This window comes from Protopterus annectens, chromosome 2.part1 (assembly GCF_019279795.1).
Source record: "Protopterus annectens isolate FY-2018-M chromosome 2.part1, PAN1.0, whole genome shotgun sequence".
NCBI lineage: Eukaryota > Metazoa > Chordata > Ceratodontiformes > Protopteridae > Protopterus > Protopterus annectens.
In genome coordinates this window covers 904,532,412-904,555,156 of record NC_056729.1, presented here as the reverse complement: position 1 = coordinate 904,555,156, position 22,745 = coordinate 904,532,412, and the positions used below count along the sequence as shown (strand labels likewise).

The 22,745-nt window shown below is 36.9% G+C and overlaps 1 protein-coding gene across 8 annotated transcripts in view; it reads right to left on the bottom strand.

Moving 5' to 3' along the window:
- TENM3 (teneurin transmembrane protein 3) overlaps positions 1-22,745 on the bottom strand; it is a 3,803,041-nt gene that overhangs the window by 3,151,927 nt on the left and 628,369 nt on the right. The window lies entirely within an intron of this gene.

Here is a 22,745-nt window from a genome sequence, read left to right as displayed (position 1 = left end):
CTAAACAGAAGTATGAACATTATTATAGGACTCCCTGAAGAGAGGTTACTCATCAGACAAGGGAAAAATTATCTGTGAGCTATACTTGGATATCTCCACTAAGAATAAAGCAAAGTACTTCAACAGATCATGTTGGAGCCTTTTACCCTGCAAAGTGATCTGTCAATTGGTCAGCTTGTATAATTGTGCACGTTTCATAGAGAGGAAACGACACTATAAACTGTATTCAAGAACAGAAAGCTTTTTCCACATCTCTTCTTCCTTGCTTGCACAGCATGTGTTCAAATACTCTGCACTTAGCACTGGAAGATAATAAAAAAAAGAAGAAGGGCTATGACTTCCAATGACATTTTGACCCAAAGACAAAATGAGGACAATTCAATATCAGCTGGGAGTCTGCCATGACTCCTCTGTCTGTCTTTGAAACTCAGCATTGCACTCACTAAATAACACAATCATTCTGCACATACATGTTTACAGAAAGTTTCAGAAATAAGGAATGTGCTTTACTGGTATATTACTGCAACACATTACAGCATGCTGACTCACATCCCAGAGGAACTGCTAAAAATGTAAAAGGAAAAGGAGGGCATTCCCACAGGGACACAAAAAAATATCGTCACAGCACAGCCACATAAAGATGAAGCATTTACTTTATTAAAGTGCAGAGGGCAAACAGGAGAGTGGATTAAACAAAAAGTCATAGTAAAAACTGTACTGCTTGTCAATAACATTTGTCTTTACTTTACTTGAGGAAGTACCTTCAGCTATTTATGCAGTCAGGTTAATATTCATATGATTGTTAGTACTTACCACAATAATAAATAATTAATTATTTTATTCTGCTGTAAATATCCCATTGTTGTGTATGATCTGTTTTATCATACTATTGATTATTAAATGGCAGGGGTATAGGTAGGGGCATTCTGCATTCTGAAACTGACTGTAATTTTCCTGAGTTTATTTTGTAAAATTACACATACAGAAGCTGATTATGTCAGCATTTGACTTAACACATTCCCTCCAATAGAGATCTGGAAGTTTGCACTCTAACTTCTAATGGGCGGAGCTTAGGGTTTTTGATAGAATCAAATTATGTCCTCATATTTCAAACAAATGTTCATCTCTCTGAAGCCATAAGAGTTACTAAAGAAGTATAAATGGCAAACTCTTCAGCACAAATTATTTTTATAGGAAAAGTATTTTTTTAGGTTCTAGATCATAAAATGGATTTTATAAGTCATTCTAAACACAAATAGATTTTATAAGTCATTCTAAACACATTAACTATTACATTTGTAATATTTTGTAAACAGCTTACAATATCAGAGCATCCACTCAAGTTACACACTATCAGCAGAATTTTGTTCTATCAGCTGAAAGCTTTCATATGACACTAGTCAGTTCTGCCTGTGCTATTTGATTGCTGAAATATTAAGAAAAGCATGACATTTATAGGTTCATAGGTTCATAGGTTTATACTAGGCTATCTGCCCTAAGGCATTTATAAGCCTAGCCCAAATTATTGTGGCTTACGCCACCCCTTATATGAAAAAATACTGTGCCCATTAGTTTGTTGTGCCTCTGTCCAGCAGTGACCCAGAGATGATTCCCGGGGTAAACCTACGATCTCCCATCCACAGGTCTAGATTTCTCTTGAACAGAGTCAGCGAGGTGCTCTGCCTCACATGGACCGGGATTTTATTCCACAGCATAGGGAGTCTCTGAGGTCAGCCCGTTCCAAGGGGGTGCAAGTGCACCCCCTTACACCTGCCTGTGGGTGCCCATGCATCCAAATCAACAAAAGAATGGCTTCACCAGATGAAAATTAAAGATTTGGAATGACCTAGCCAGATCCCAGACCTAAATGCAATAAAAGAAATCTGTGGGGTACCCTGAAGAGGGCTGTGCATAAGAGATGCCCTTGCAATCTGGCAGATTTGTAGTGCTTTTGCAAGGAAGAGTGGGCTAACATTGCCAAGTCAAGATGTGCCATGTTGATAGATTCCTACCCAATAAGACTGAATGCTGTCATTAAATCAAAAGGTGCTTCAACAAAGTATTAGTTTAAGGGTGTGCACACACAGCAAAGTATTAGTTTAAGGGTGTGCACAGTTATGCAACCAGCATATTGTATGTTTTTTATTTTTTTATATTTTTTCCCTAACAAATATGTTTGTTTTTCAACTGAATTGTACAGGTTATAAGTCACATTAAAGGTGGGAAAAGTACTGAAATGATTTATTGTGGTCTCATTTTTTATTTTCACAAAACCTGACATTTTAACAGGGTGTGTACACTTTTATATCTACTGTACATGAAAAGAAAGAAAGAAAAGAGCTAATTCTGCTGCCATGGATCAAATATGACTATCAGAAACAGACATATCAGCACCAGATAAGAACAGTACAATATTCCTGTTGTGATCAAAAAGCACTGCATACTAAGTTCTTCCTTGAAGATATCCTTGCAGAAGTGAAAATAACTTTGATTACAAGATTGAACTTATACACTGGACCTCAAGTAATGCAGTATCCCTTAGGACTAGAGGAGAAACTGCAAGTACAAGAGTATTAATTAAACCTATCTGCATGCAACATCAACTTCTGACCTGTCAGTACTATTACTTGTAAATGACAGTAATTAAATCTGAAGAGTATTCTAATCACCAGATGAACGAATACCAAGTCAGTGTGCTTACTGGCTAACGCTAATGACTTATAGTACAAATATATGTAACATTATCAGCACAGTGTTCACACTACCAGCATGTTAACTTCACACGGACGTTTTACTGTATGATCCAGAATAATTTATGTAAGTAATTATAGCTTTATATGTGCTTTCTGTGATAACAGGAATTAAAATAGTAAAGATTGTTCAGCAGCTGATAAACTCAGTTTTGGAAATTTGCTGTGACAGACTTATGACTCAGAAGAAAACTGCAAGCCCTCGATGTGCCTTGCTGCATCTTGGTGTACAATTACTTGAATTCTGGTTATTATCTTGGTGGCAAAGCTGAAAGTGGTTTGAACAAAAATAAGACCATGGCCACATGGTTTATGATGTATTAATTGCTTGCTTATTTTTTTTTCTGCATTACTACTCTCACAAAATGACAGTTCATGAAGCTAGTAGCAATGAGTTAATTGACAGCACAGCATTATGGGCAATCAATCATAGCATATCTCTTTATAATAATAACTACTTTTTTATATTCAGGTCTCACTAAAACTGACCACATATGTTAATTTTCAATACAGAGCGTTCCACCTATTTGACATTGCTGACAAGTTATCTTACTGTAATTAACAATGAAATTTAAGAGCTTATACACTAATTTATGGAGTGAGGAATTGTGAGTTCAGGCATTCATAATGCCATGACTGAAGCTTCAGTTTCAAGAATATTTTTCAGGGGCAATGCATATCAATAAAATTAAATATAAAAATAACATTTTTTCATCAAAACTATTTGATTTCATATTACACATGGTAATAAGGATAGACCCATCGTTCTGGGTTTGTTATATACAGTTGTTATGGAAAGTCTTGCAGCAGTAGCAGAGAATTAAGGTTATGGGTTGCTAACAAGCTTCTTCCTGTAGAACAGGGATCACTTCCTTACCTTTCATTTTCTACTGTGTGACCTAATCACACAATGCTTTTGAGCAACTGGCAATTTGGGGTAAGTTCCTTAATGGTCTACTGCACTGCAAGCCTCATAACTATCTGTGAACCTATGAAGTGCAGCAATACATGTTAGTAAATTGCACTATATTTTGACAGCATAGTTGGTGGCAGGACACTAGTTGGTGTTAGAATCAGGTACACAGCTTAAATATGCAGTATTCATGCCTCTATGCTAAATGGTCGGCTGGTATACAGAAGAAAGAAATAACCCTGGAAGCATGTCCATATGAAGCTGATTCTATATGTTTTGTTTGTCCATAATGGTCACCATTTGCTCATAATGACAAAGCTTTTGGGCAGTAGCCAATCTCAGCACACATTGTAACTAAAACAGAAGTATGAACATTATTATAGGACTCCCTGAAGAGAGGTTACTCATCAGACAAGGGAAAAATTATCTGTGAGCTATACTTGGATATCTCCACTAAGAATAAAGCAAAGTACTTCAACAGATCATGTTGGAGCCTTTTACCCTGCAAAGTGATCTGTCAATTGGTCAGCTTGTATAATTGTGCACGTTTCATAGAGAGGAAACGACACTATAAACTGTATTCAAGAACAGAAAGCTTTTTCCACATCTCTTCTTCCTTGCTTGCACAGCATGTGTTCAAATACTCTGCACTTAGCACTGGAAGATAATAAAAAAAAAGAAGAAGGGCTATGACTTCCAATGACATTTTGACCCAAAGACAAAATGAGGACAATTCAATATCAGCTGGGAGTCTGCCATGACTCCTCTGTCTATCTTTGAAACTCAGCATTGCACTCACCAAATAACACAATCATTCTGCACATACATGTTTACAGAAAGTTTCAGAAATAAGGAATGTGCTTTACTGGTATATTACTGCAACACATTACAGCATGCTGACTCACATCCCAGAGGAACTGCTAAAAATGTAAAAGGAAAAGGAGGGCATTTCCACAGGGACACAAAAAAATATCTTCACAGCACAGCCACATAAAGATGAAGCATTTACTTTATTAAAGTGCAGAGGGCAAACAGGAGAGTGGATTAAACAAAAAGTCATAGTAAAAACTGTACTGCTTGTCAATAACATTTGTCTTTACTTTACTTGAGGAAGTACCTTCAGCTATTTATGCAGTCAGGTTAATATTCATATGATTGTTAGTACTTACCACAATAATAAATAATTAATTATTTTATTCTGCTGTAAATATCCCATTGTTGTGTATGATCTGTTTTATCATACTATTGATTATTAAATGGCAGGGGTATAGCTAGGGGCATTCTGCATTCTGAAACTGACTGTAATTTTCCTGAGTTTATTTTGTAAAATTACACATACAGAAGCTGATTATGTCAGCATTTGACTTAACACATTCCTCCAATAGAGATCTGGAAGTTTGCACTCTAACTTCTAATGGATGGAGCTTAGGGTTTTGATAGAATCAAATTATGTCCTCATATTTCAAAACAAATGTTCATCTCTCTGAAGCCATAGGGGTTACTAAAGAAGTATAAATGGCAAACTCTTCAGCACAAATTATTTTTATAGGGAAAGTATTTTTTTAGGTTCTAGATCATAAAATGGATTTTATAAGTCATTCTAAACACAAATGGATTTTATAAGTCATTCTAAACACATTAACTATTACATTTGTAATATTTTGTAAACAGCTTACAATATCAGAGCATCCACTCAAGTTACACACTATCAGCAGAATTTTGTTCTATCAGCTGAAAGCTTTCATATGACACTAGTCAGTTCTGCCTGTGCTATTTGATTGCTGAAATATTAAGAAAAGCATGACATTTATGACAATATAAATAAATATTATATGAATAACAATTACTTTATCTTAACCTGCACTAGACAGAGGTCAAATATCAATACAGATGTGATTGCCACTGTGTAAGCCTACAGATGAAATGTGTTAATACTTTGCATGTAGTATGGTTTTGGAATTATTAATGCAAATATGAATAAGCAATCAGGGCCAGTGTTAGCATTTTGGGGGCCCCCTAGACACTTCCATCAAAGTATCACTCTGTCACTGTCTGACACCCCTCTGAAACAGCCTTTTAGTTCATGCTGCAAACTTTTAGGAGTACTATGTACAGAATGACCTGTAGCTATAATGCTATTACAGTACAACAGGTCTATGTACCACACTGTGTTCACCCATCCCACACAGAGACATTCACAGTTACTGGTATTTTAGTTACAACAAAGATACATTATAGCAAGTCTATGTATCGGTGTGGACTTAGGTGAAATGCTGACTATATTCTCTAAAGTGTATTTTAGTTTTTTTCTTTGTACATAATATTTTCATCTAATGATGGCTTGAACAGAAATTATGATTAAGGAAAGAAATTCATTGTTGCTGTTCGTTAGCTTTCCTTGCATCCTTTCAACTCACCTTTCCTGACCAAGACAGCGCAGTAATAACCATTTAGGAAATAACTCATTTAAACCAAAGTCTAAGAAGCCACAGTATTATAAGTGCTCTGGGATGCATATCAGAGCGTTTTTCCAATTTTTTAATTCAATGGTGTCCTAAACAAAAACCACGAGTAAGAAAAGAATTTCAGTCTTTTTTTTATTTCAAGGAAGACATAGTTGTGCCCAAGGCTTAATATTCAAAGATAACAAAATAGCAGCTCACAACAAACTGAGCAGCCATTTGTTGTCTAGATACATAGGTCCAATCTGGGAATATGGTCTGCCTCCGTAACCCCCCCCCCAAAAAAAAAAAAAAACAGTCACTGTCTATGCATCCCTTTGGTGTTAGACTGAGATGAAAACATTGTTTTAAACTGCCACAGTCATGTGTTTCAAGTGAGTGCTGGCATGCATATACATAGCATCCCTCCTACCTCCTCAACCCTACCCATCAAAGGCAGCTACCTGTATATGTGCCTGATGTGAAACTGAAAAAAATAATGATTACAGTAATGTGTTCTACTTTGTTTCTCCTAGGCAGTACACTGCCCCAACACAAGCTACAATAACCTTCTTTGTACATCTCTGAGGTCTGTGAGGAAAATAATAGAAACAATGACCACACTGTCCTCAGCCAAAACAAAAACTGTAATAACCTCATGTGCAAACCTCTATGGTTTTACTGTAATGAAAAGTAAAGAAGTAACCACAACTCCCCCCCGCCCCCCCATAACCTAGAGCAGCTTTCTGTACACTCACATCTGAACAGGGCTGATTTTAGAATAGGTACAGTTGGGAGCACAGGCCATTATCAGCTTTGTCCTAACAGGGTCAGCCCTGTTCAGGTTAAAGACTGTAGTCAGAAAATTAATACATTCTTTCGCATTCTTCTCCAACCAGCAACAGCTTTTGTAGGGCCCTCACACAGTGAAGATGATTAAGGAAGCCTCCTATATCAATTTATACAGTCTAGGGAGGGGAGGCCGTCAGACTCATAGGTTCATACGTTGGTACTAGGCTATGGCTCTAGGGTCTATACAAGTCTAGCCATAAAAACTCCCTGGCTATTTCTTCCCACAATATTTACTTCCTTGGATCCCTGTCTAGCAGGGTGACTGACATGATCCCCGGGGTGAATTTCCTATCTCCCATCCATCCAAGTCCTTTTGAAGAGGGCCAAAGAGGCGCTCTGCTTGACATGTATGGGCAGACTATTCCAGAGTCTGGGGGGTCTTGATGACAAGGTTTAGATCCCTGGAGCATGTGGCTTTCAAGGATTAGGATTTCTACAAGTGTAGCATGTCCAACAACTCTGGGTTTGACATGGCCTTGTATGTTAAGCAGACATCAGCTCTGAGTAGACAATATGTGACAGAGTATAGCTGGAGCTTTTTTTAGATGGTCAGCATAGGGCATCTGCTTTAGGCCTGTGATTCTTTTAGTGAGGTATTTCTGCAGTTTTTCCAGTTGTTGCAGATGTCTTGAGAGGTACATACCAAATGGGGCATTGTATTCTATAATGGGTCTAATGAGGGATGAGTACAGTGGGACAATGACCTCCTTTTTTCTGAATGAAAAGCCCTTAGTGATAAGGTGTGCCACATAGAAGGATTTCCTGACTGTTGCAGAGATGTGTTTATTGAAGGTGAGACCACTGTCCATCTATGTCCCTAAGTCTCTTATCACACTTTTGGTGTTTACTGTATTGCCACCTATGGGGTAATCTACAGAGTGGGGGGTGGTGTTGAAGGTCTTGGAGAAGTCCAGATAGGCTGTGTGGACCACCTTACCCTCATCCACAGCTCTGGAGACTGATTCAAAGAAGTTAATCTGGTTTAGGAGACAAGATCAGCCCTTCACGAACCTAAACTGGGTGGGGTCCAGTGTTTGAAGGTTGCCAATGTCTTTGTTTATAAATTCCAAGATAATACGTTCCATGGCCTTGCAGATCAAGCTCATCAGACTGATGGGGTGGTAGTTCCTAGGATCAAAGGTGGATCCCCCCTTGTGGAGTGGGATAACTCTAGGTGAGGCTATGATTAAACATGACACTTAGGTGAGGTGCCAGTTCATTTTGTAGTTCATGTAGTACACAGCCCTGGATGTCATCTGGTCCTGTAGATTCTGTATTCTTAGCTTTGGAGAGTGCGGTTTGGAGACTGCAGTGTTTACCTGTGTGGCCATTATTACTGGAATTTGGTAATCTTTTGGTATTGAAATGGGCCCTTTAGGGTGTGAGAGGGGGGTGAAGTTGGCACTGAATCGATCTGCCAGGATATTGGCAATATCTTTGGGATCAGTATATTTAATGCCATTCTGTTGTAGCTCAGATAAGATCTGAGCATTGCCATTTAGATTCTTGACATAGCTATAGAATGTCTTGTGGCTGTCTTTGGAATCTTTGGCAATTTTATTTTTGTGACTAGCTTTGGAGGATTTTATGAGGGATCTCAGCTTCTTACTGAGGCTGGTAAGGGAGTTTTTTGCATCCTGGGATTTTCCTCTTTTCTGCAACAGTTTCTTCCTTTTGTTGTAAAGTTTGTTTATGGCAGGGGACCACCAGTCTGGCTTCCTTTTTTTGGAGGCGAGCATCTTGATTCTATTTGGGATGACATGATTCATGCATGAGTGGATGTGCTCGTACAGTGCCTTAGTGTAGGATTCAGCAGTTGAACTTTCAATTCCCATCTGCATGGGTGTCATGAAGTTTGTCACATCTGACTTGAGTAGCATGAAGTTGGCTTTGGAGAAGTTTTTTACGGTGGTTTCTTACTGGGGGGGTGGGGGAGGAATGTGGATGTCAAGGGTGATTAGCTTATGGTCAGACCTGACAAACGAAGGGGTGACCATAGGTGTGGAGCATCGATTTCCCATGTTGGTAATGACCAGGTCTAGGATATTGGAGCCCCTAGTGGGACTATGGATTAGTTAATCCAGGGCATTGGAATTTAGGAATTCCAAGAACAGTTGGACAAAGGTGTTGGTACATGAGTAGTTTTCCCAATTAATGGCAGTGTAGTTGAAATCACCCAATATTAGGGTGTTTGGTTGTATCTTAATATTTTCCAGTATGTTTAGAAAGATTGAACTGCCTGAATCTTCTGTGATATATTAATGCATTACTTTTGAAATATAATTATTTGTTTGCTACATTTTCAACTGATACCCAGAAGAATGATGTAAGAGTCCTGGCATTATTAGGTGTATGCAGAGATAACAAGCAGTAATACTTTTTATAAACACACACAGAAGCCATAGGAATACTAGTCTTGTACTTATTTCAGCAAATAGCAATACATTGTGCAACACTGGTACTGTCACACCAGATTAGTAAATGCTGTTTAGCAGTTGTCAAACAGCAGCAGGGTAAGTCACTTTTATTTACCTTGGTGAGGAGTAATGCATACCTGTCACTGTCTCTGATTTCACAGACCTTCCCTGATTTTGCTTATAATTTTGATCTGGCCTTCGTAAAAAGTTTGATTTGCAAATAAGTCATTCAGGGATACAGACAGTCAATAATTCCAGGTAACAGAGGTTTATACTTCTTATTGTCCAAAAAATGCACGTTGACGCAAAAGATGCTATTATATTAACTTTTTTAAGTGAATTAGAGTAATATTTACAACATCTTCCTGATTTTGAGCCTTTGTTCTGCTATTATGTTTGGTGTTATGGTGAATTATTCTGCAAAATAGTTGTGAGTTGTAGTATCTGGTGTTCTACCAATATGTATAAAATTACCTGAAAAAAAACATACCTGAAGATCGGAAGCATCAGCTCTTCTTAAAATACAAGGTTTGCACTCAAATTAGTCACACCGGCCTGCTGATCTCTCTGCTGCTTAACTTGCTTATGTTCATTACCAGCTTTACCCTAACAGGGTCATATCAGAACCCTGTTCAGGTTAAAGAGCATAATCAGGAAAGTAATACATTTTTTCCTCATTTTCCTATTCATCAGCTGCTTTTGTGGGACCCCCACACAGTGAAGGATGATTAAGGGGTCCCCTTGCGGCCACAGGTATTGCAGATATTTAAACCTGGCTATGTTTTTGGTTTTAGTGGAGAGAATATCCACCAATCAAGGTATAACTAAGCCACAGGCACTATGCCAGTGGTAAAATATTTAATGGGATTGTGAAGCCTGTTACTTGATAAATCACTGTTGCAGTAACCACAAATATGTTTGAATTTTAAAGGAGATATAAATAATTTAGAGTTATTACCCACCTAGTTTATTAAGTATACACAAATACTGTAATAGCTTTTGTTAGTTTGACAGACATGTTGCAAGATATCAAGATCAATAACTTGCTGCAGTTCGGGGCCCCCCCCAGGAAGAGGGGGGCCCCCAGCGACCACAGGGTTCGCTGGTGCCTAAAGCCGGAAATGTAAGCAATATTTGATGCCTAGAGATGTCAGTTGAATGTAACTTCAGAAACACCTGGAGGTGTCACCTGACTGTAATGTGTTTGCTTCTGACATATATATAAAGAGTTCTTTAAGAGAATTACACTTGTCTGAGAAATAACCCTTTTTTAATTGCAAATAACTTAAAATGATATGCCCTTTACTAATGTGTATGTCTGTGCTTGCATATGTACAAATATGTATTAAGTTAGTATGTGATATAGATATGGATGCAACTCTATGAGAGTCCAAACACAAATCTGACATCTCTAGCTACATATCTGACCTCCAGTGGAAGTTTTATGTACCTTATGTAACTGTTTTGTTGACAACTAAAAGTCTGAAATATGTTGTTCAGCTTTTTACTGTTGGTTACTTTGCATTTAAAGAAAAATAGTTGCCAAATATGCAGTGAATTTAACTTTTGTAGACCTTTAAACGGTGTAACCAGTCTGCAGGATTATCATACAAGAGTTAATATTCGACATAAATAAAGCACACACATCAATAACAAAGAGGTTGAGTGTGAGGAAAACTCACAATGTCAGATACCATTCGGGTCCCCTCTCTGTCTTACTTTATCATCTGACAGTAACAGGCACAGCAGGAATCTGTAAATGCAACACTTCATCTTGATGACGTCATTAACTTAAACTGAAATTAAAGTGTTTTATTAACCCGGGTTTAATTCATTTTAAAGTATTTTAATCTATGGTCTGCAAGGATTATACATGAAAAGAAAAACGTTTTTGATGTTGCCATTTTCTTCTAGAAGATACGTGTTCTAGCGAAAAGGATTTGTTGCTACTCAGCAACACCCCCTACACACACACACACACACACACACACACACACACACACACACACACACACACACACACACACACACACACACACACACACACACACACACACACACACACACACCTGCATACATACATACATGCATATTAACACTCCCAATATACATTTTGCTGAATGTCTCTTCTGTTGAAAGAGGTAAGTGGGCTTAAATTAGGTGAGAGGGAGTTTGTGTGACTGTGAATTATGGTTATGGTTTCAGTAAAGGTTTGGTAAGTGGATAGATTTAGTATATGTGTGTGTATGTACTTGTGTAGTGTGTGTATGAGCTTTGTTTTGTAGTGGTAGTGTTACAAATATGGCTATTCCTAAGGTAAGTTGTATGATCAGAGTCATAGTTTGGGGCAGCAGCAGGGATAGGTATAGGGTTAGTCTACCTTAGTAATGCATGCTGACCCCAACCCTGGCCCTGCACTTAACATTAACCTCACACCTTACCTTAGGAAATCCCTTACTTTAACACTATCTGTTCAGAAAATTAGGTCTGAAAATTATGGTAGAGTTAAAGTTTACAGACTGCAAACAGTGATGGTTTTCTTTTTGCAATATTATACATTTAGTGTTTTGGGTGCTCAATAATATAAATCCTTGACAGTTTTAGTCACTCTTTTGTGCGTTGACATTTTTACATGTACATTTGTGTATGTGTGTGTGTGTGCGGTGGGTATATACACATATTTATACGCCTTGCCAAAGTCTTCTTGTTTTTGAAGTAAGTTATTTTTTAGGAAGATCACAGGGCTAGCCATTACTATTAAGAAGAAGATGGGAACAGAGAGAACATATGAGACCAAGGGATCACATGGACCATAGCATACCTAGCACCTTAATGAAACAAACTGATAGTTCTCACCAAACACTGTAATGAGAGCTACTTCGATGCAAAAATATGTCTACTGTGCAAATGTTTCAGGACTATCTGAATCTAACACATGCTTGTTGGTTGACACTGGTGAGGAAAAGATCAATACTTTAAACACTTAAATTTAACAAAATAAAGGAATAACATCTATTTTATTCAAGATTTTACAACAGAAATAAAGAATGGTTAGTAAATCAATTGTGACTACCACAAGTTTTACAAAAATAACAAGAGTGATTTGCAACATAAAATGCGTCTGAGAGAAGCAGTTTTAAAGCAGTGAAAAGAACTACATTTATCTTGAAGTAATGACATCTCTACAGTGACATACATTCCCTAATGTCATGCACATACCAATGCAAGAAACACATTATGTCACACTCAGCAATACTTATTCAGTGCAAAAAGCAACTGCAAATGAATAGTGAAGAAAAGAAAAAATAAGTGGCCACCTATTATGAACTACACTAGACAATACCACTGCACATATAAGGTGGTATTCTTGTGAAGTTTTATGTGGAACTGATACATTTGAAAAAAAATAGCATTGTTTTTTTTCTTCCAGTTCAGCACTCATATTGGGGACTTACTTGCCTTCAAAACCATTAATGGGTGACAGCGCTAAATGACCCCCTCACTTGGTAAACTCCCTATGCATAATGGAAATATTCCTGGCTGTACGAAATGTGGTTGCTCACCTTAGTTGTAACTCAAAGGAACCTACTGCCTGGTGTGCTCTAGCTAGCTTGCTTTTTTTTTTCTTACTTTCTTTATTCATTTTAACTTTTTGCTCTTTGTATCTAAAAAAAAATGTCACAACCGAGTCATGTTCCTGTAGTAATATCTCTCTAACAGCCTGACAATATACAAACCAACAGTAAAACTGTAATCTCATGCAGCATAGGCATGCTAAATGGGAAGTTAACTCTTTATGATTTGATGCAGTTACGTTATGTCTGCTGTATTTTGGGACACCTCACACGTTTAACCAGCCTCAGCTATAAATTAATTTATTTACCAGTCTCCTAAGCAAGCATCAACAGTACAGAATCTAAGTGCTAGCATTTTCTTCCTCTTTGCTAATTGCATTAATTTTTGAAAAAAAAGGAAGAATGATGAACAGAAGTTTTGTAAGAAGTAATCAAACTTAAATTTTCAGGAGTTAATGAACCTCATTATATAATACATGGGAAAATAGAAAATACATTTAAAAATAATCTCAGTTCTGAGAATTACTGGTAACATCTTAAGAGACTAGCATCTTTAAGAAAATCAATGATATTGTTCATGACAAAGTATTTACAAAACAGAACTGAAATGTTCTTAAACAGACCCGAAACTAACCAAGGTACAGAAACACATCTCTAGGGCTGGCTAAACAGTAATGTAAGTGTAAACTCAATTTCCAATGTCTGCACATGCCTTGCTGAACATTGTACAACTGGCATTATGTACATGCAGTAGTGGTGTTTCACTGCAATAGCAAAGCTCAGTGACAGAGCTGGGGAGCACCACTGCAGTTAATGCTACTTTGAAGGGGAGACTGAAGAATGGGTCAGCCGGGGTGTACTTTGTATTAACTGTGCTGTTACTCCCCCATTTGATAGCACTGTTGTTATCTTCAGTAAGATTATGGTGTATCTCCTTCTGCTTTTCTTTGCTTTCATTTGGTGTATTATTACTTTCTAACTCTGCTCCATCAGCAACAGATTGATAGCAGATGGCTTGTGTTATGTCGTCTTTTATCTCCATGGCCTGAGCAGGGATACATGCACTTTCCTGTTGTGTAAACCCAGGGCTACTAACAAGCAGCTGACTCGGTGCTGCACTCATTTTAGTTAGTCTTGCTCTGTGATGCAAACTCTGCCATCTAAAAGCATCACCTCCTGCAAGCACACTGGATTTGATATTAGCACAGGAAATGGAGCAAGTGATATAAAGGGCAAGTAATGTACTACAAATAATAAAGATAACAATCACATCCAGAAAACTTACACCATCCTCAGTGTCAACTGAGACTTGCACAGAGTAAGGTGCTAGTCACTGGAGAAACGCTTGTCCCAAACTAGGGCAAAGTACTACTTCTTGGGTTCATAGGCGAGTACTAGGTTACCTGCCCTTGTGGGTCATTTTAAGCCGAGCCAGTTTTCTTCAAAAGTGAGAAGCAAACACTGTACCTTCTGTCTGTAAGGTAAACATCTTAACCACTGTTCTTATTCATAAGCAATGTATATCATTGTCTAGGGCTGGTACACTGTAATCATGCCAAATCCCTACATGATTAACAAATAAAGGTATAAAAAAGTGTTGCCCAAAGTGGTGTAAGCCATCTAAGTGATGACCATCTCACCAGCAGCAACTGGTCAAATGAACAATCACACAGAGTGTGCATACTGATCATGTATTTACAATTACTGAGACTGTGTGAGTGCAAGCTGTCCATCACCATAATAGGTGTAGGTTGCTTCTCTCTCACGCAGCAGCTCTTTCTTATGATATATTAGGTGTAGCTGCCACAATACTATAGCATGGGGTTTATGTGTGTGTTTTCACAAAGAGCATGTGTGTGTTTGATAGCCATATCATTTTGTGTAAGATTCTGTGTGTCAGTATGTACATGTGCAGGTGAAGTCTGTGTATATGTGTGTGTGTGTGTGTGTGTGTGTGTGTGTGTGTGTGTGTGTGTGTGTGTGTGTTTGTATCTCACAGCATGCCTCTGAGATTATATCTGAGATGGTGTTGGACAAGTTTTGTGTGGTTAAGTGAATGGCTTCTGCATGTGTTGGTTGCTTCACATGATAGGGTGAGTTCAAAGTGTGTGAAAAGGACTGCTTATGTAAGTATGTTTTTAGCATGCGATCTGCAGGTGATCAGAGGTATAACAGTGTGTGGTTGGGGCAGGGATGTAACTATAGTGTGTTTGATCAGAATATTAATGTTTATTAGACTACGTATCTGATCCACAGTGTGTGGAAGGTATGAGAACTGGCTTGGGGGGGGGGGGGTGGTGGCAAAGATGGTGAGCAGTTAACAGCACTGTTTTTTAGAACTGTTTCATTTTAACATCTCAGACAGGATTTTTACAAAAAAACTCAAAATAGAACATTTTAAAACTTGATGGATTTATAGTTGAACATATAATTGTTGGATTCATAGTTGCTGAAAGATTTACTACAAAAAAATAACACATTTGAAGCTCTTTTAATTGCTTTTTCCTGTCAAGAAAATTAAAAATAACTAATTGTTCATAGGTTCATAGGTGTGTACTAGGCCAACAGCCCTGGAGCCCTTCCAAGCCTAGCCCACAGAAGTGCCATTAGTTCCCGGTGCCTCTATCAAGTAGAGCCACTGGAGTGATCCCCAGGGTGAATTTTCTATTTCCCATCCACTCATCAGGATTTCTCTTGAAAAGGGCCAGTGAGTTGCACTGCTTGACATGTAAGGGAAGTCTATTCCAAGGCATGGGCAGTCTCTGGGTTATGAACCTGCCCCTCCAGCATGTTCTGTTGATTGTGGTAATGAGGTTGAGGTTCATGGAGCATGTGGTGTGGAGGGACTGGGATTTCTTTAGGTGTAACATTTCTAACAGGGCTGGGTCAGACTACATGGGTTTGTAAGTCAGAATGAGCCACTCTAAGCCCAGTGGACAGGAAAGTACAGTGTATAGGAATGTACTATGTAACATCAGTGAGTTATCTGTAAAGCCAGATAAATTACAAAGCAAACCAGACAATTTCAAAAAGGAATGTAAAAAACAAGTTGAATTGCTGAGTGAATATCTTAAATAACAATCATCACAAATCTCAAGTATAGAAGAGGCAATGTCTGATTTTGATGGAAGATTCCTTGAAAATGAGAACAACACTGATTTCTTCCGAAACAAAACAACTTATTCCAGGGAAAAATAGAAGACTTAGAGAAGAGATCTAGAAGGAATAACACCAGGATTTATGGGATTCTTGAAAAAGAAGAGGGAGACAGTATGATTCAATTCCTTAATACCTGGCTGCCTAATACTTTGAACATACCTGAAGCTTCTTCCTTTGGCACTGAAAGGGCATGTAGATCACTTTCCAACTCATCTTTAAAAAAAAAAAAACATTCTCATCGAGGTCAGTGATCATAAGATTTTTCTCAAGTCAAGATAAGGATTTAGTCTTAAAAACTACATGGACTATGTATCTAGTTAAAATTAAAGAAAATACTGTAAGATTTGACAATGACTATTCAACATTAGTGATGTCAAGAAGAAAAGCATGTGTGCCACTTGTAAAAATCTTAAGGAAAAACAATATTAAAGCACAAATCTTGTTTCCAGCAAAAATAAGGATTCAGCTTTCAGAAGGAAAGAAGATTTTTTAACAACTTGGAAGATGCAATGAACTTTATACAGAAAAATAAAATCCTAGAAAATCAGAAGAAATGGACTAGAAACTATCAATTTCTTTGAAGAGAAATGCAACAAAGAGATGCGTAATAAAAGACAAAGACAGTAAAAAACTAATGGACAAATGAAAATCAATATATTTCATGGTTATGAATTCTTGTTAATTTAATGAATTCTTATTAATTTAATGAAGTGCTTGAATACTTATGAACAGGTGCTGCATATTACCTTTTGCAAGCTAAATCATGTCTTTCTTTCCCTACTTCAAATGTTTACTAGTTCCCTTTTTAAAATGTTATAGTTTGATTATTTTAGCTGTATATGAAATTAAAGCCACTTATTTTCACTTAAGAGTTTAAAAGATTAAAGTATTTATTTTTTGAAAGTGAATCATTATTATGATGAAACTTATGTTATGTGGCACACTTTCTGATATCTTGGCATAGTTGAGTAATGTACTTAATTATAATACAGGATGCAACAAATGACACTAAAGAGGCACGTTAAGTTGCATTCAGGGTTCTTAAAATGGTTCAGTAGTGTGCTACTGAGACTATACTTGACATGCAATAGCATCCAGGAAAGACATGCTATGTTATAAACAAAGTATAAAAATATAGATTTGTACATATATAAAAGTTAATATTGGAATGATATACAGTAACATTCACATTTTTACAAGTTAAACCTGGATCAGGAATAACTGTCATTCTTTTACTACAAGTTTATATGGTAGGTCTCCTTTAAAAAAATGACAGTCTGCTTTATATTAAACATCTCATGCACATAGTGTTTGCTGAATCATTAAATGTTATTTCTTTGAGTGGAATCATTTTTTAGTGGTAGGAATACTTCAAGATGTTTTTTGTTGGTTTTTTTTGGTGGTTTGGAGGGGTTTGAGGGATTGATATGTGGTATGGAGGTGGCTTGGATTCAATTGCGAGTGATTTTTTTTTTAATTGAATTGACTGTTCATTTTCAAGTCTTTATCATGCAAACTAGCTTGAAACAACTTAGAGTCATGAGCACTTTTGTGATGATGAGGGAGTTCTAAAAATTCTAACAATTGTCCACGTTACTTCTTCCTGTCTAAAAGTAAAGAAATATAATACTTTGAATCATATGCTAACATATCAAAGAATACAAGTTAGATAATAAGCAAAATGCAGTGAACTGCATTCTAAACCACTTTCAGTTATTACATAGTTCTGAATGCTTGCAACTGATAGTATACTTGACATGCAATAGCAATCAGGAAAGTTATGTTAGTTATAAACAAAGTATAAAAAATATAGTCTCTTACCTATATAAAAGTTATTATTGGAATGCTATCAAATAATTAGAGCAACACTCACACTTTTACAAGTTAAACCTGGATCACACATAACTGTCATTCTTTTAATGCAAGTCTATATGCGACATCTCCTTTAAAATGTCAGTCTACTTTACATTAAACGTATCATACAAATAGTGCTTGTAGAATCATTAAATATTACTTCTTTAAATATAATAGCTTTTTAGTGGTTAACATACTTTGAAATTTTTTTTGATGTTTCTTTTAGTGGTTTAGAAGGGTTTGAGGGATTGATGTATAAAGTAAAGATGGCTTGGATTCCCTCATGAATGTTTTTGTGTGAATTGTAGCTGATAAACTGTGCATTTACAAGCCCTTGTCATGAGGACCAGCTTGAAGCAGCTTAATTAGAGTCATGAGCACGTTTGTGATGCTGTGGGAGTTCTGAAATTTCTAAGAACTGTCCAGGTTACTTCTTCCTGTCTAAAAGTAAATAGTCATAATATTTTTAATCATATGCTAAGATGTCAATGGATACAAGTTAGATAATTGCATTCTAAACCACTGTCAGTTATTCAATAGTTCTGAATGCTTGCAGTATAGCAAAAGGATAGTTTATATACTAGCCTTATAGAATGACACTTCCGATAAAAAAAAAAATAGGATTGTGTTTCTCTGTTGACTCTTTTTAATGATAAAACTTAATATCTCAGAACAATTAATTATGTGAAGTTTGAATCTTAAATGGGAAGACTTTTCAGACGTTTGTTCAGATACTATTAGATATAACATTTAAGGAAATTAGGACTGACTCTAACAGTAGTACTAAATTAAAGGGTATAAAATATATAACAGTAAATATAAAATTTCTGTTATATGAAACTCTACACTATGATTATAGCTAAAATATAAATCCTAGGAATATAGTAACAGTGCAAGACACAGTATACAAACAGAAATAGAAGGAGATCAGACTAAGCAAATTAGTATATAGTTAAATAATATAAATATGTTTACAAGGGTGGGGGGTTGACATAATGGTTAAGGTGTTCACCTTATAGCACAAGGTGCATCATTTGATTTTCATATGGGGCAATTGGCTGGACTTGTAATGGCCCACAAAGACAATTGGCCTGGTACTAATTAATGAATTTATGATCCTATGAAGAACTTTATACACAGTAAATAAAACTGAAAAAAAAATATATATAAAATCATCTGACCTATAAATTAAGCTAACAACTGACTTCCTCCCTATAGTAAACCAGGGAGATAATATGAGGTACAGAAAAAGATGAATATAGAGATATTCAGTTTGGTCAACTTATAATAAAGATTCTGAACACCTGTTTAATTTTTCTTATTCATAACTCACGGATGGGCTTTTTTAAGATGATGCATACTAAAACTATGAAACGCATTAATATGAACCAAAAGCATGAGCTAAGGATTGTTAGTCTAATGGAGAGTTTGAGAGAAAGTTTGTTCATCTTTTTCAATAAACTAGGAATACATTATTCCAAGGTAGAATGTTTTAGGGTTATATCATTAGGAAACGTTTTATTTGTTTCAAAATGTTTGTCTATAACTGAAGACATCATATTGTTATTTATAAAGTATATAATATGTTCTGTACATAAATATGATTTCATTATACTTGTTTTTTGTGTCTCTCTTATATAAATATCTGATTTTAAATACATATCTATTAATAGTCATGGATTGAATAATTCTGTAAAGAGGGGGAGTCTGTTCAAATACTTGCAATTACATAAAGCTCAAATAGTATTTCTAAAGAAACACATTTACTTAATAAAAATGTAAATAAACTTTCAATAAAGAGTTATTTGGTTTTAGCAGGTTCTGGCTTTCAAGCTAACAGAAAAGGCACCCTCATTTTATGGAAGAACTCACCAGTAATTTATTTATTTATTTATTTTATTTTACATTTGTTAACTGGGAGAGTCCAACTGGATATAAGTCCATTTTCAGTGGAGGCCTAGGCAGAAAAGCTCCAAAAATAATTTTATAGTTAACATATAAGACAACAAGTATAAGAAAAAGGCACATTTGACAACTAACATAAGACTCATTTCTTACACCTTAGAGAATATGGATATGCAATTAGTCTTCTTGTGAATGATGAGACCTTACATCTACACACATGGGCAATACAAACCTGCAGCTACAATATGACTCTAGTTGATGATAGCATAGAATAATGAATTACTAGCCAGGGGTGGTACAGGAGCATAGTCTGTGATTCAGGAAGTGTATTTTAAGTAGTTTCTTAAATTGGGTTGAGGAGTTGTTACTTATTATATGAGCAGGAAGGGAGTTCCAAATTTTAGAGATGTAGTGGCTGTAAACGGATTTACCTGCCTCATTATTGAATTTGGTTACCTTAAGGAGGTGTTGGGTGCTTGATCTTAAGGATCTGGTAGTGGTATAGGGTTGAAGTAGTTTTTGTAGGGCTGGGGTGTTGTCTGAGTGATGTAATACTTTGTGTGCAAGTGATAGTTGATTGACTTGAAGTATTAGTGGGAGTTCTAACCAGTTGAGTTTTTTGAGGCTTTCACAGTGGTGGGTTCTAGAGGGTGATCCTGTGGCGAATCTAGCTATCTTATTGTAACAGCTGTCTAGTTTGTTTATGTCAGTTTTTTGGAGATTGGTAAGCACAGGGGAGGCCTAAAGTAAGGTGGATAGGATGTGTGTCCAGGCTGTAGTGATCTTGGCATGGTTGGAGAGAAATTGTGATAGAGTAGACCCATTGTTTATGAACCTTGTTTATGGTCTAGGAAATGTGAATGTCAAATTTAAGGTGATTGTCAATTTTCATGCCTAGCAGTTTGGCGTGTTTGGTAGGGGTGATGGTGGTGTTGTGTGAGGAGATTGTAAAGTTACATGAAGGGGTAGAGTTCTGTGAGGGCGGAATAGGAGTAGTTTAGTTTTAGCTGGGTTTAGAATGAGGTTTTGGTTGGTGATCCATGTTTCGGTTAGGGAAAAGCATTCTTGTGTTTGGGACAGGAGGAGAGCTAGGGTGTTGGCTGCACAGATTATGGTGGTATCGTCTGCATATTGGACTGTTGAGGCTTTGGAAATGGTGGATGGTAGTTGATTAGTAAACAGGGTGAAGAGCAGTGGACCCAGGATAGAGCCTTGGGTACCTCTAGGAAGACATGTAATAAGGGGGAGAGCTGGTTTTGTCATTTTACAGCTTGCTGCCTACCATCTAGATAGCTCTTAAACCAAGAAAATGCAGAGATACTAAGGTTTAGGGTGGATAGTGAGTGAAGCACTTTTTCATGGTTGACCATGTCAAAATTTTGGATAAATCTAAGAGTATAGCAGATACTAGTAGTCTGTTAATTCTGTGGTTATTGACAGTATTAGTAAATGATGTAAGCACAGTGGTGGTGCTGTGGAAGGGTCTGAAACCATGTTGCTGTGTGGATTGCAATTTGTTTACTAGGAGGTACTTCAATTGCATGTGGACAACTCTCTCTAGAAGTTTTGATAGGAGTGATAGTATAGCTATAGGATGATAGTTACTGAGTTTAACAGAGCAACCCCTTTGTGCAGTGGTGTTATATGAGATATTTTCCAAATCTGGGGTACTTTGAACTCAGAGATAGATCTGTTTATTAGTATGGAGACAGGATAGGCAATGGATTTAGCGGCTAGTTGAAGATATTCTGTTGGTAATTTATCGGCGACTATGGAGGTTGGTTTAAGTTTTTGGAATAGTTTTTGTATGATCTTGGTTGGAACTGGGTTGAAGATGAAGATGGGGTGATTGATATTTGTTTCAGGTGGAAAGGGTATTTTTGTCGGGGTGGGGTTGTTGGGGCTAAGCTGGTTGTTAACTAGGGTTTGAATAGTTTCCGTGAAGAATTTGTTAACCTGTGTGGGGATATTGTCTTGGTTATTCGCTATTTTGGGGGTGGTGGTGGTTGACTTACCTGTTTGTAAAACAGAGTTGACTGCAGCCCAGAACTTTTGTGGGTTGTTTATATATTTATTCTGAATATTTTGGTAGTAGGAGATTTTGTCGGTTTTGATAAGTTGTTTGGCTTTGTTGCGTAGTCGAAGGTATGTCTGTTTATCTATTTGGGATCTGCTTTTACGATAGTTTGTCCAGAGTTTGTTTCTATTTTTGAGGAATGTTTTAGCATCTAAAGTTACCCAGGGGGCATGTTTAGTTTTGATTCTTGTGGTTCTGGGGGGGGGGGTGATGGTTAAGTATGTTTGTAAAGGTAGTATTGAAGTATAGTACTGCTTCATCAAGGTCTAAATTTTTAGGGGGGGGTCCAGTTATACTTGTTTAGGTCATTGTTAAAGTTGAGTTTGTTGAAGTGTTTTTTGTTCCTAATTTCATGCGCAGTTACTTGGGTCAGTTGGTGAGTTTTGTTTCCTAGTAAAAATGTAGCTTGGTGGTTGCTGAGGGTGTCTGGTAGACACCCGGCGTGAGATATATGGCAAGGATGACATACAAGTATCCAGTCTAGTATAGACTGATGTTTGGTTCTCTTGTCTGTTCTAGTGGGGAAAGTTATAAGTTGGGTTAGTCCATGTAAGTTGATGTGTGAGAGAGGGTTTTGACTGGAGTAGTTGTGTCAGTCAATATTAGGGTCACCGAATAGGATGTTTTTTTAGGGAAGGGAGTTAGATATCCAATCTAGGAGTTTTTCGGTAATGGGAATATTGTTGCCTGGAGGGATATAGCATCCTATTATATTGATTGCTTATTTTTAAGTTTCAGTTTAGTGAGGGTGAGTTCAATGTTATCCAGATCTGGGGTTGTGATGTCTAGTTTTTTCTACGAT